Here is a 14673-nt window from a genome sequence, read left to right as displayed (position 1 = left end):
CGATCCTGCCTGACTAACCTAGTCTCTTTCTATGACCAGGTAACAAAGAGGTTAGATGGGAAGGAGGAAGTCGACGTCATCTTCTTGGACTTCCAGAAGGCCTTCGACAGTGTCCCGCCCAGTTCTGGTGGGCAAGCTGAGGGACTGCAACATTGATGAATGCACAGTCACATGGGTGGCAAACTGGCTTCAGGGGCAAACCCAGAGGGTGGTGGTGGACGGTCGATGTCAACCTGGGAAGGTGTGGGCAGTGGAGTCCCCCAGGGCTCGGCCCTTGGGCCGGTGCTGTTCAACATCTTCATTAGCGACCTGGACGAGGGTGTGGGGAGCACCCTGTTCAAGTTTGCTGATGACACCAAGCTGTGGGGTAAAGTGAATACACCGGCAGGCAGGAACCACATCCAGGCAGACCTGGATAGGTTAGAGAAGTGGGCGGATCTGAACAGGATGCGGTTCAACAAGGACAAGTGCAGGGTGCTGCACCTAGGGAGAGGGAACTAGCATTATGGTTATAGGTTAGGGGCTGACCCTTTCAGCAGCACAGAGGCAGAGAGGGATCTTGGAGTCATGATTGACTCCAGGATGAATATGAGTCACCAGTCCGACGAAGCAATAGGCAGAGCCAACCGCACCCTGTCATGCATCAACAGGGGCATGACTAACAGGTCCAGAGAGGTTTTGTTCCCCCTCTATGCAGCGGTGGTCAGGCCGCAGCTGGAGTACTATGTCCAGTTCTGGGCCCCGCACTTCAAGAAGGACATGGAGAACCTGGAGAGGGTCCAGAGGAGGGCCATTCATATGGTTGAGGGCCTCCGTGGCCAGCCCTTTGAGGGGAGGCTGAGGGACCTGAATCTCTTCAGTCTCCGCAAGAGGAGACTGAGGTGGGGTCTTGTGGCTGCCTACAACCGTATCAGGGGCCAGCAGCAGGGACTCGGGGAAAATCTGTTCACCAGGGCCCCACTTGGAGTCACCAGGAACAATGGCCACAAGCTGAGGGAGGATAGGTTTAGGTTAAATATTAGGAAGAACTACTTCATGGGAAGGTGGCCAGAGCCTGGAATAGGCTTCCCAGAGAGGTGGTGCTCTCACCTTCCCTGGAAATCTTCAAGAGGGGGTCGGACTAGATGATCTGTCTAGGTCCCTTCCGATTCATTGATTCTATGATTCTATGATTTTCTGAATCCTCCTTAGTTCAGTTTGGATGGCTTAGCAGAGAATAAACTGTAGGTACATATAAGCACACAAATGAACTAGTAGAAGTTATGGTAGTGTAAGAGTGATGTTGTAGCCACGATGGTCCAGAAATTGTGACAGGCAGTGATTTCTTACGTTGATATCTTGTTTTATTAGACCTATTATGTGATTGGGACAGAGCAAGACAAGTATTCAAATGCAAGACTCTTTATCCAGTCGCTAGTAGAAGCTAAGTAGTTTAGTTTAAGTGGCTGGAAACCCTATCAAAAGAATTCTGCACAGAAGTTTATGTGCCCAGTTGCATGCTCTGCAGACAAATGGTGTTAGCTGATGGCATCCACCCAGAGACCCCAGATCACATGTCCCAGTATGCTTTACAGGCTCTGTGGTCTTCATGGAAGGTAGAGATCAGGGCTGTCCAGCTGCCCCACAGCCTCTTTCCCTACATCTATCCCAGAGTGTCTTCTGTCTTTTCAAAAATGTCTATTTCCCCTCTAGCAATCCAGTAGATCCTTACCCCTATGGTACCAGCTGACAGACATACTTCCAGTGCAGATCAGGTGAATCTGGTCAGGGTCAGATGTTGCCAGGTTGGGATTGGATTGTGCATTGCATGCTGGTGGGTTGAGCACTGTCTGGCTACTGGTGGGTTGAGTGTGCTGGGTTGGGTGATGTCCGTGTGCTTGTGGGTTAGGTATTGATGAGGTCTGGAACTCATTGGTTCTGGGTGCATTCCATGCATTCCAGTCAAGTTCCATGGAGTGAGGGTAAGATCTGCAATCTTCAGTCCTAGCAGGGTGAAGTCAGACCCTGTTAATAGGATACAGGGAACAGTGTGGTTGATTCCCAATGGGAGACCATGCTATTTGAGTGTGGGGAGTGAGGTCTGGCAACCCACCTTTCCTCCATATCCAAATAGCATGGCTCCTGCTGGGAACACAACTCACCCACTCCTTCCTCCCCTGTCCTGGACAGGGACTGGTCCTTCTAAGTGTGATGGGGGTTCAGTCAATGGAAAGGGTGGAGGATGGCTAAGACCAGGGAGTTGCTGTCAGGTCTGGGGGTGGGATGATGCCAGGTGGCATTCCCCACCTGAACAAGGTTGGGAGGTGGTAAAAACTGCAGAGCCCCAGGGATGTGGAGAGGGGATGGGCTTTCCTAGTCCTGGGGCCGACAGGAAGAGGGTTTTGGTGCATGACTCAGTTGGAGCAGTGGAGTCTGGCTGAGTCACAGATTGTCCCTTTCTGGGAGGGAATGTGGGATAGAGCAATACCTGTTGGGATGTTTAAGAACAGTGGAGGAACTACTGGTAGGGAAATTGTGCAAATGTGTTAAAACCTGTCTAACCCAATCTAGATTTAGACCATGTAGTATAAAGTTTAACTTTGCACCATGAACATTGTTTTTTTACACCAGACTAGGTATTGACAATGTGTGTACACCTAACATTTCTATCAGGACAAATGCATATCAATTGAAATGTAACACTTCTTGCTCTGTCACAGATTCACCCTAAAACCAATTTGCTTTGGGGGTTCCCTATGTGGCATGCATGTATATTTTCCCAAATTAGATTTACTTCTGTGATGCTTGATGTCTATTTGTAGGTGGAGTTTTGTCATTTTTATATTTGTATGTATTATAGTATTTTATATAAATGTACTTTTGTAATTTTGTGGTATAAATGGAACATATTCAAGTGAGATATTTAGCAGACACCCAAGTTACTCTCTGTGTCTAGTAGGGGAATCAGCTTCTCTATGGCAGAGGCACCTGAGAGAAATAGCCCATTAGTCAAAGGATCTCTAAGTGACTCAGGGAGCCAAGAAATTTCTGGTGGATTCTGTGACTCATCAGCAATTAGAATAATGCTGATGGGAAGGATGGTTTGAAGTTATTTAGGAAGATCTCTGTTGAATATGCTTGGTCTTTGGATTTTTTTTCCTAGGCTGGAAAAGGTCCAAGTCCCCACCAGCCAGGGCTGGCAGATTCAGCAGGAAAGCTGTTTTCTGGTGATACTGGGAAAACTCTGGAGGGCTAGGAAGTATCCAGATGAGAATAAGCAATGTTATTTATCTTGCTTTTCTGTCTTCAAACCTGTGATCCATTTTTGCTTGTATAATTCTTTTCTTTTACATAATACATTTTTTGTTGTTTTGCCTCCTTATTGGTTGTCTGTGGAAAAAGTGATCTCTGGAAAAGTGATATTCCAGGCTTGCCCATTTTGTAGAAAGGAGGACCTGAAATTTCTTTCACAACTCAAAGAGAAGCCCACCTAGACCTGAAAGAGATTTCCTTGCTTCATCTGTGAGGTCCAACAAAAGGGCAATGGAGCTGAGACTTGTGGAGTTAAATAATGATCCCACAGCAACCTTTATCTGTTCCTTGGGATAAACAGGGACAGGTGGGGAAGAACTACTGGCCTCTGGGGGCACTCTGAAGTTGGGTTTGTGACATGCATTCTGTGTAATCTTGTGGTATCAAATAGCTATGGTTTAAGAAACATGTACTTCATAGCTATACTCAGGGGAACTTGAAAGAAAAATCTCTTGAACTTACTTCTATTGATCTTATAGGGCACGTGTATATGTGGCACCCAGATGATGTACACGTGAGGAAATTTTCCCATTGTGTAGCTTAATGGCATCACACTTTACACAAACTCAAGTTTTGAGGATTTTAAATGAGTTCACATCATCACAAACTAAACCATATTCCAATAGTTTAGTTTGTAATGATGCAACTTGCAATGTTGCAGCCATTAATCTTTCATGTGTACATGGAAATTCACTGAATGATGTGTAGTGAGCCCCTTTGAGTATTAGGTGTTGTTACAATGTTTCTGTAGTTAGTCCCCTTGTCCACCAAATGTCGCTAGTTTGCAGGTATTTGTGTTTCTATAGATTTTTTTTTAGGACACCAGGCATTTTCTGCTAACCTCTTACTATTTTATTACATAAAGAATTCAAAGTCATGAATCTGTAGTTATCGTCTGCTATTTCACTTGGTGTGGAGGGTGTGTTGACAGGTTGCAGATTGGGGTAATCCTGGAATTTTTTGGAGATCAACCAATGTCTGCTGTATGTGCTCCCATCTCTGTTATCGGGGATAATGTAGTTCATGGTATACCCCGACCCCCTCAGCACTATTATAGAAATACCACACAGTGAAGCATGCTATTGAATTCTGGTCACCTAACTTGGGGTTAAGGCTGTGATTGGTTTCATGAAACCATTCAACAGAAACAAACTTACCTGCACCGGTAAAAGGTGTATCCTGTTCCCCTAGTTCAGAGTTTGGGGTTTGGGTTTAGTGTCTTGACATATATGGGTTGTTGTGTAGTTGTCCCATGCATGAACAGGAATTTTTCAAGTGCAGGGATGGTGGAGCAGGGCTTTCCCCATGGTGGCTGTGCCATGCCTGCTGTAAAGAAGCTTGACTCTACCTGGCAAGTTTGGGTGGGTTCTGCTTTGAGCATTTAACACCTAATAGGACTTTAATGGGTCCCCAGAGTTCTCCTGCTGTATAGACAGCTGTCCAGCTGACAGTCTTTGAAACAACAGGGCAAGGGAGGTCTAGCCCTGTTGCATGTGTTTTGCTTTGAGCATTTAACACCTAATAGGGGTTTAATAGGTCCCCAAAGTTCACTGGGATACTTTAATGTTCTCCTTTGAGAGACTCAGAGCAGCAGTTCTTGGTCAAACAGCTGAGAATCATGCATAAACTGAATGAATAACAGGTGATTTCTGTCACCATTAATTCCCTCACTGGCTGCTTCTCAAATGCTCAGCATTTCAGTTCATGTCCCGCTGGGAGTGGTGTCCTGACACATTACTCATTGGGCAGCCTGATACTGTACCATGGCATACACCAGGCCAATGTATCTAGCTTGGCTAAAACGTGCAAAATAAGCATGCCTACAAGATACACAGAGTTTCCATGGGTGCAGACACAGGACCCTGTCCTAGGCTTGACCCTGTCTGGTGCCAAAATATGCCCTACTTGACTGGCAGATAAACTTGCAAGAGGTCTTGTGTGCACAATCCCCAGCAAAAATCCCCAGACTTTTCCCACCAAACACCATAAGGAACTCCTGTGCCCCCCACCCTGCACCTGTAAAATATCCCTTTTCAGCTGGCTGTGGTGCAATTGTCCTCCTAACCCCATTAACTTACTCTCTGCTTTTACATGAACCTAACAAGCAGGGTTCTGTTACCCTGATAATTAGCCTTAAGTGTGACCACTTTATGAATAGCAGGTTAGTTCTGTCACCATTAATTCTCTCACCAGCTATTTCTCAACTGCTCAGCATTTCAGATTGTGTCCCACTGGGAGCGGTGTCTTGTGTTGTTTTTCTCCTTTGCACATCCCTCCCTAGCTTGAACCTGTCTGCCACCAGCGTGTCCCAGGTGAACTCCTCTGATTTGCACCAAAAGTTGTAAACAGTTGCAGAGCATATCTGCTGTCTAAACTTTGTCCAGACACAACAGGGTCAGAGTAGGGTGAACGTCTCTTGGCCAGGTCACCTCCAGACCTATAAATTGAGATCTATCTTGATGTTGCCAGAAGAATGGCAGAATGGGGAAAACAACAGGACCCTGTTCCAGTGCCAGGTCAGGGACAAGATGCTGTGAGCTGCCTTCCTCAGGAATGTCTCCAGAGCACAGTGGCAGGCACCCTATGGCATGATGTGGCCCACTACAGATACCTCCACCTGCTAATGGAGGTACTGGATTGCCATGAATGCATGGGGAGAGGCCTTCAGGGTGTCCTCGCCTGCTGAGACATCACCAAATGCACTGCAAGTCATGGAAGATCCAGTGGAAAAGATAGCAGCAGGGTCCCAGTCATGTTACCAGCCACTTTCTTTGAGGAAGACAAACCACAGAGTTTGACTTCCATAGGCGGGATGTGAAACCCTGGGGAGCCTTATAGTCACCTGTCACCTGAACTGACAGATGCGATTAAGCTGGACTGTGTAATGAAGAAGGGAAAAGGGACTAGTTTGCAGTTGACATTTTGCAGTGGGATCACACTTGTTTGCAGCCACATGGGGCCTTCTACCACCCATGGCCTGGCACCCCTTATTGGTCATTTTGGGCCACACACTTATCCACTCATAAGATTCACTGAGTGTATCTTTTTAGAGCACCGAGCATCCTTAATTCACTCTATTTCCTGCATTTCTTGATTTTCAGCTCCTCTTCCAATGCCGCTCTCAAGGACATGCAGGCCGCTGAGGCAGCTGTAGCCGATGCATGCATGGACAGGATCATGAATGTCCTCAGGGACTGCAAGCGTTGGCTGCTTGAAACAGTGAGACAGATCCATCAGGCTATGAGCAGATTTATGGCCATCCAGCATGAAAGGATCTGCACCAAGTCCAGGAGGCATTGAGAGACCCAGCGGGGCTGGCAAATATTGACCAGGATATTGGAAATGATTCTATACCTACTGATTATCAGCCCTGCCCCTGCCTCTACCCTTGCCAGGGAGTAGCACAGGTGGGTACAGATCTGTGCTCTACCTTCCACCAGTTTTCAGTCAAGCTTTGAATAGCTGAGTTGCTTTAGTTAGAAATTATTCTTGCTTATATTTTTTTTTCACAGCTCATGCACCCATTATGGTACTAAAAAAACCCTCCTATTATGTAGTAATTATAAAACATTATCTTAGAAAAGTTGTTTTGTGGTTTTCTTAGTTTTGTTTATTCATTGGTTTATAAATAAAGGTTTCTATTTGGTTTGTTTGCTGTGTGTTAACCAGCGTGTGGAAGGGTGGGGGGAGGTTGCTTTCTGGCTTGTATTGGCAATTAGAATTTTGTTAAGCCTGTCTGACTTGTTTTGAAGTTGTTTTGATCTCCAAAACTGCCAATCATCCCTGGTTCAACTTCTGGCCCCTGTTAAGCTTGACCCACCCAATTAGTTTTCTGCACTTGATCAGAGATCAGTTGTGCATGGGTGCCTAGGGACCATGGTAAGCTGTCTGGGCAGGGCTCCCATCCCTGCTCACTCCCCTGGGGCTGGAAGCCCACTATGTGCTGGCTGCAGGAAGCCTGCCTCCCCTGCCTCCTTCCCAGGGCAGGCCAAACCAGGCTGCTGGAAGCACCTGTTGCCACAGCTCCAGAACCTGCTGCCAGTCCCCCCCCGCCCCTCAACTGCACACCACTGCTGTGCCCCAAGTATGCCCCTGCTGTGTGTTCCCCAGGCAGTGCAAGATGTGATGTTTGTGAAGGTGGATGGGTGCCCAAGCTACTATGCCTTTCTTGACCCTGCTGGTGCCCCAGGTAACCTGGTGCTCCGGGTTTGGGACCCTGAGTTACGACAGTGCAGGAGGCAAGCCGAGACTGTTCTGCAACCTCTGCCACTGCTTAGAGGGGTACCTGTTGCAGTGCTACACATTCCTGATGCCAGACATCTGACTCCCCAGGTAACGCTGCACTTTTACCTCTGCTGCTACATCCCTCCGCCCCAACCCCAGCCTGCCTCTCACCCCCTGATGCCTCCATTTCCATTTTCACTAATTGGCTTTCTTGCCTGCATTGTGTGCCAGGCCAGACTCTGGCTTCTTTACTATTCCTTCCATCCAGGACCAGGAGACATACCAACTGCATGTACTTCTTCAGCCTAACAAAGGGGTTTTCAACCCAAAAGCTTCTTAAGATATATTTTTCTAACTATTTGGGTTTTTTTCATAATAAACATATAAACATAAAAACATAAGATAAGCCATCACACCCCACAAGTAACATATATCCAAGACAACATCTTCTTGCTGTCAATTCCTTTATAAAAAGAAAGGCTCTGTGACAGTTCTGTCTGGGTACCTTTGATGCTGGTGGTGCTCTTGGTGTTAAGCCAGCTAAGTTATTTTGACCTGCTGTCTTTTACAGTGGTGGACTGGACGGGGCTGTAGGGGAAGAGGAGAACTCATGGGGGCACACTGCCATGTAGTGCAGAGGCCCCAGCACCAGGAAGGGTGCATCTGAACACACACACAGTCCCACAAGCACCCAATGTCACAAGTTTTGCCTGCCTGTGGCCAGAGGTGCAGGGCCCCAGAATCCAAACTCCCCCTGCACCTATCACCTTGACAGCTAGCAGGCTTAATGGCTGCAGCAGGCCCTAAGAGGCCTGCAGTTTTCACCCCCTTGTGCCTTAACACACACACAGTGTCACCTATGTTATGAGTTTTGCTTGTCACCAGTTTGACGTGCAGTTTCCCAGAAAACCCTGCACCTATCTCCTTGAAACTTGGCTGGCTTCATGCCCTCAGCAGAGGCGATCACCCCTGAATCACCAAAAAAACAACTAAGTTATAGATATTTCATTGATTCCCCATTATACCCTATGGCTGAATCTTCGAATCTCTCCAAATTGGCTCTGAATCTTTTCCGAATCAATTCAGCTGAATCAAATCGGAAAAGTGACTTGAATTTCTGAATTAAATCATCCAAATCTGAATCAGCCGAATCTGAATCCAAATCAAATAGTTGTCTATTTGCACAGGCCTAATGCAGGTGTGAACCATGTCTCAGTACCAGCACTTACGCAAATCTGCTTATGTGACATTTCCTAACAGAACACCTTTGAATTCATAGTCTGCCCCAAATTGTCCCCCAGATGCCCCATTGTCCACGTTCTTCATGGGCCATTAGTGGAAACAGCCAAAATTCAGTGCCTGACAGCTTGCAATGGAGTTTGATTGAAAGGAATTGCTGTTGGACCTTCAAGCACACTTCTCCTTCCCCCGCTGGCCACAGTGTCTGACCTATCAATCACTCAACTGTGCTCCTGGGGGTTCTATGTGGTCGGGGGTGGAAATCAGGATTCATTCATTCAGTCTTCTGGTCAGTGCCTGCCTTTTTACCACTGAGCACTTCACAGATTTCAGGGATAATCCCCAAAAAACCAAAACCCCCAAGTTTTTACAAGGGCAGAGGTGTTTATTGGACATATTCAAAAAGAGCGCGGGAACATCATACCCACCATTCTTCCCCAGCTTATACAGGGTTGGGAGTGTTGAAACTTCAGAGATTCCTAGTCTAGCCATTGTTTTGCTAAGCATTATTATCTGCACCCATGGTCAGATCACAGGTTTCTGCAGTCATCGGAAACCCCAATTTTTTACAGAAGGGGTGGTTTGGTTACAGGAACCTGTGATGTGTATGAATTGAAATGTAGAGAGCAGGGCTGTTAATGCTGTTAAAGCTAATCTCCTGCTATTCGCCAACCCTTAATTAAGAGTTTGGCCATTTCAATGTTCATTTCAGCACCTACTTTTTTTTCCACTGAATGCAAGTAATCGAAAACCAAGTGTTGGGAGATTTCAGACATTTGTGACTGCAATTTTATTTGTTGCTTCTGGTGCCTCAATGTCTGGCATAGTTCCTGATGTGCTAATGAGACCTATTCAAAAAAGGGTGGAAAGACCACACACTTGCCTTTCTTCCCTGGTTTCTGCTGCATTGGAGGGGCTTCCTGGGGTAATCCTTTGTGGCAGGTCTAGTCATTTTTCTGCTGAGGTATTCTCTGCAGCCCTGGTTGGATCATGGGTTTCCATGGCCATTGGACACCACAAGTTCTTACAGGAGTGAAGGTTACATGAACCTGAGATATGTAGGAATTGAAATTTAAAGAGCATGGCTGTTATGATGCTAATGACCCTATTCAAAAGCCCTAGCTAGTCCACCCCCTTAGTACAAGCAAGTGCTGCTCTAAATTAAACAGTTGTTTTCTGCATAACAAGATAGCTTCACTGACTTCTGATGGAATCCCTGAGGAGAACGAGATGCTATAGGACCCTGGAGGTGTCCAACTGGAGAGTGGAGGCACTTGATAGTGCAAAGATGCTGCTACTGAACACAATGCAGGCTATCATGTCCCTTCTGCAGAAGCAGCACAGGGTAGCATGTGAGGCTGCTACTTTGACATAGATCCCTACATGGCCCTGGTGGTGGTACAGGAGGTATACCAGCTGCTGCAGGATGTTGTGATAAATCTGTTCATCTGCCTCCAAAACCCCACTCCTTTAGGCTTACAGAAGTTGTTGAAGGTTTCAAGGCTATGGACTTCCTTAACTGCATAGGTGCATTGGACAGCACACACATGCTGGTCCTATTCCCATTCCAGGAAAGCCAGTCATTCACCAACAAGAAGGGATTGGTTTCAGTGATCCTCCAGGCCATAGTTGATTACCAAGAATGGTTCACTAACTTGTACACAGGTTGGGCAGGAAGTGCGCATGACATGCATGCCTTTCAAAACTAACTGCCTGGCATGATGGAGAAAGGACAATATGCACCCAGGTTCCACAGTGCAGTAATCTGGGGTGTTGCCATGCCCCTGCTTATCATGGAAGATGTGGCTTATGCCCTTCTGCACTCGCTCATGAAGCTATATGGAGGACAAGTTACTGAACAGAAAAAGACCGTATTCAATGACCACCTCAGGAAATGCCACATGACTGTTGAATATACCTTTGAATGTCTGAAAGCACAGTGGAGGTCACTGAACTAAGGTGGAGCCAGAAAACATTATGGCATTCATTATGGTAGCCTGCCTGCTCCACAATATTTGCGAGACTGGGCGGGGGGGAGGGGGGGGGCATTTCCAGTGACTCCTGTCTGAGGAAGTGAGGGAGTCAGTGGCCAGAGAGAGACGTGGGCAGGCAGGGCACAGTGCTCCCTTAGATCAGCATGCAAATGCTGGTCAGGGAGCCATTGTGCAGAATAGCCTGGATGCACACATTCTGGCTGTTGTAGATGGATGGTAAGGGTGCTCTGTAGGCCACCAGTTGATCAGTGCTGTATGCTAAATCATGCAGCAGTTACCACTGAGTATTTCTATAAATAAAATAAAAAGTTTTGTTGCAACACTTCTGTCCATCTCATAAGTACATTCTCTCTAGTGGGAGGGGGGCTTGGGTCGCAGTGATGGTGGTGGAGGGGTGGGGGGCAAACCAGAGATGGTTGAATTCTAAAGGTTTTCCTTTGCTTTGTGTGTATGGGGGAAGGAAGGGGGCATGGACATTAAATACATTACCTACTACTATTCACATTAACTCAATGCCCAGTATGCTCAGAACACCAACTCTGTTATAAGACCAGCAGGAAAGGTTTCAAAGTTTAGGAGTGGCCACCCTGTTATGCATGGCTCGCATACATTCCCCCACACCTGGGCTCACACTCCATTGTGGCTTACATGAATTGCTTGGGTTGGGGCAGGGCAAGGGAAAGGCAGCTGGGGAGGGGAGGATCTGCAACTCAGGGCACTCCTGAGGCTGTCCCTTTTGCACGTGGCCCCGCTCCTTTAGGCTTACAGAACTCCACTTGTTGGGTGTACATAAAAGTGATGAGTGAATTAATGGCATCAGAGGGACAATTGCACCATAGCCAAGCAAAGAAGGGATGTTTTAGTGGTGCTGGGTGGGAGGTCACAAGGGTTGCTCATAGTTGTTGGTGGAAAAAGTCTGGGGATTTTTGCTGTGTGCTCAAGACCTAGTCTGACTGTTGAAAGTTTTGCTCTTCATTTCTGTGACGGCTCCCCTCCTACCAGAGAACCCCCCTCCCCACACACTGTGTTAAGGGAATGGGCATTTGTTTCCTGTAGACCCCGCACCCAGGTGCCACCTCCCAAAAGAGTGGGCAACCCCAGTTCCTTCCCCTCTCCCTCCCACCAGCTGTCCTGAGCACAGCCTGGCACTGTTGTGTGACCACTGCACACAAGCGTTGTCTCAGCTCTGACCCCCCATCCCATGCCCAGGAATTGGGAGCCTCTGTGAGATAATGCAGGGAGTACACCACAACACTCCAATATATGTGGGGAAGATATATATAAGAAATTCACAAGGTGCAGATTTGTATGCATATTATAAGCAATGAGAGAATGTCAGATGTTCATAAAAGATATCAGATTCACCCAAAGACCCTCGTCTGCCAGTTGTTCATAGGTGTGGTTGTTAAAGTGAAATTAAAAAAACATCAGAAATACATGAAATAAAGTTTACTGAATGGAATAGAAACAGGAAAATGAAAAATAAGGCGAGAATAAAAATAAAGATAGGAATGAGAAGAATAAAATGAAAACAAGATAAGCATAATTTCAAAATACTAGTAAATAATTTTTAAAAATAAAAATGCATAAAAGTATATGTACAATTAATGAAACTAATAAAAGTAATGAAATAATAACTAATAACTATTTAAATTAATGAAATTGTACCACTTGTGATCATCTATACATTATCAGCAAGGTACCAGTATGCTATAGGCACCCACTGCTGTAATGCAGAACAAAGAGTCTAGCGTGGTGGATTGTTATGCGGCACCCCTTGTACTAATTTACTATGAATAATGCAGAGAGCATTTTCATGAGATTTAAGAACAATCACGTGTACACGTGTGGCAGGGCAGCCTTAGGGGTGCCGTGACCTCCCCTAGTGCCTTTGCCTACCATGCCAAATCGGGTCCAAATGCACCCTCTTTATTTCGCCCACCACGTCTTGCCGGTAAATATTGTTAAAGGGAGGCTGCCTTCTTGCCCTCCTTGGCACGTTGTCTTGCTGTACCGGGGCTCTGTCCAATTGCCCGCCTGAGCCCTCACGGGTGCCCCCTTGCTTCCCTTGCGGCCCTCGCTGCACCGGGGCCTTGCCCTTATACCGTCGCCTGCACCGGGGCCTATCTCGCGCTCTCGCCCCCAACTGGGGCCTTTGCCTTTATACGAATCGTCCTCCCTGGGCTTGCCTTTGCCTTTATACGAATTGCCCTCCCTGGGGCCTTGGCTCACGATTCCCCGCCCGCACTGGGCCTTGCTTCATGATTCCCCGCCCGCACTGGGGCCTGTGCCTCACGCTCTCCGTGCTCTCGCCCCCAACCGGGGCCTGTGTCTCGTGCTCCCCACACTCTCGTAATCAGGACTCAGGCAGCCTCGGCCTTACCTGGCCCCCAGACCTCTTCCTTGGGTCCTACGCCCACTGGGCTTCTCCCAATTGGGGCGCAGGCGGCCTCAGCCTTACCTGGCCCCCAGACCCCTTTCTCAGGTCCTATGCCCCACTGGGGCTTCTTGCCTGCGCCCACACTGGGCTTCTCCCAATACTGCCCACACTGGGGCTGGGGTCAGGACATCCCAAAATGCAGCTCTCTCTCCAGTGCTAGGAACCACCCCCCCCCCCCCCCCCACTGCTGGGGAGCTCCTATGAGGCCTCCTCCAACCCCTACAGCCTTTCCCGGTCCTCCAGTCTTATATCATAACCAAAACAGAAAACGCAAAGCCCCTTGGCTATAACATAAATCCTAAGCCAACCTGGCTATCCTTCGTCCATATCCCTGTCAGGGTTCTTTCCACCCTATATCATGATGCCTGCCCTGCTTGCTCCAGCAGAGCTCCAAGCCTCCTTGGCTACCAGAAGAGAACTGACCTTTCAGCCTCAGCCTAGCTGTTTATAAAGGCCAGGCCCTGCCCCCTTCTGGTCAGCTGACCCAACTGGTTGTCTCAGCAACCCACACCTGTGCTGCCCTGGTGACTGGCAGCTGAGCCCATATTACTGTTACCAGTAGCAGGCACCCTAGTGCCCTGCTATAACACAGTAATGGAAAAATAAAACCCACCATTTCAATTTAGGGCACATAGAATGTAACACCGAAAGACTAAACCCCCGTCATGTATACAGGTGCCCAGACAGCCTAGAGGGACTGTAGTCAGACTGTACATACTATGAGCCTTTTCAAGTTGCTATTGATAATTTCAGGCTTCTCAATGACTCTTTAAGCCTAATTTGATTGGAATTACAAACTCCAGTGGGACAATAACCACTTCAAACAATTCCAAAGGCTTTGTAATAATTAGCTGTAAATGGTTAATTATGCTGTTTCTGCTTCTCCAGTTTTCTAGGAAATGAACACAGCTTAACTACTACTCCTTCATGAAATTCTCCTGCTGTATTTTCAAATTATATTTGGGAAAATTATTGTTTTCTTCTTCTAAAAATCTATAAACTATCTAAAAATCTACCACCTAGAGTGTTTTCACAAAGAAACCTAAGACTAGATTATAAGCTCTCAGTCTCATGTCAGTTGAGCTATGTTGATTTACATTTGCTAAGGATGCCCTGAAGAACCAAAGCTTTTATAGAGTTACAGATGGAAATAGATGTTTTAGCAATGAAGCCAGTTGTCATTGTGGTAGCCTGCTGGTGATTTGGAGTAAATTAAAATTATTAATATTATTAAAGCAATTTCATGTGGGCAAAACAAGGAAAGTAAACTTTACAACGCAGACTTAAACAACTAAATGAGTTTGGTGAAATCAATAGCTTCTCAATCAGCCATATTCATCTTGAGAAGCCCTCCATCAATGTGTGTGTGGTAATTCACGCGATATGGAGGACTTGTTGATCTGGTGCAGGGGAATTTAACCAATTTGAAATACAGTGCATATCGCGTTGGAGGTTTATTGCTCCTGAGTGCAGTGTTTACACATG

The sequence above is a fragment of the Crocodylus siamensis genome, chromosome 1 (assembly GCF_052110815.1).
Source record: "Crocodylus siamensis isolate JL-2025a chromosome 1, ASM5211081v1, whole genome shotgun sequence".
Taxonomy (NCBI): domain Eukaryota; kingdom Metazoa; phylum Chordata; order Crocodylia; family Crocodylidae; genus Crocodylus; species Crocodylus siamensis.
This window is presented reverse-complemented; position numbering follows the sequence as displayed.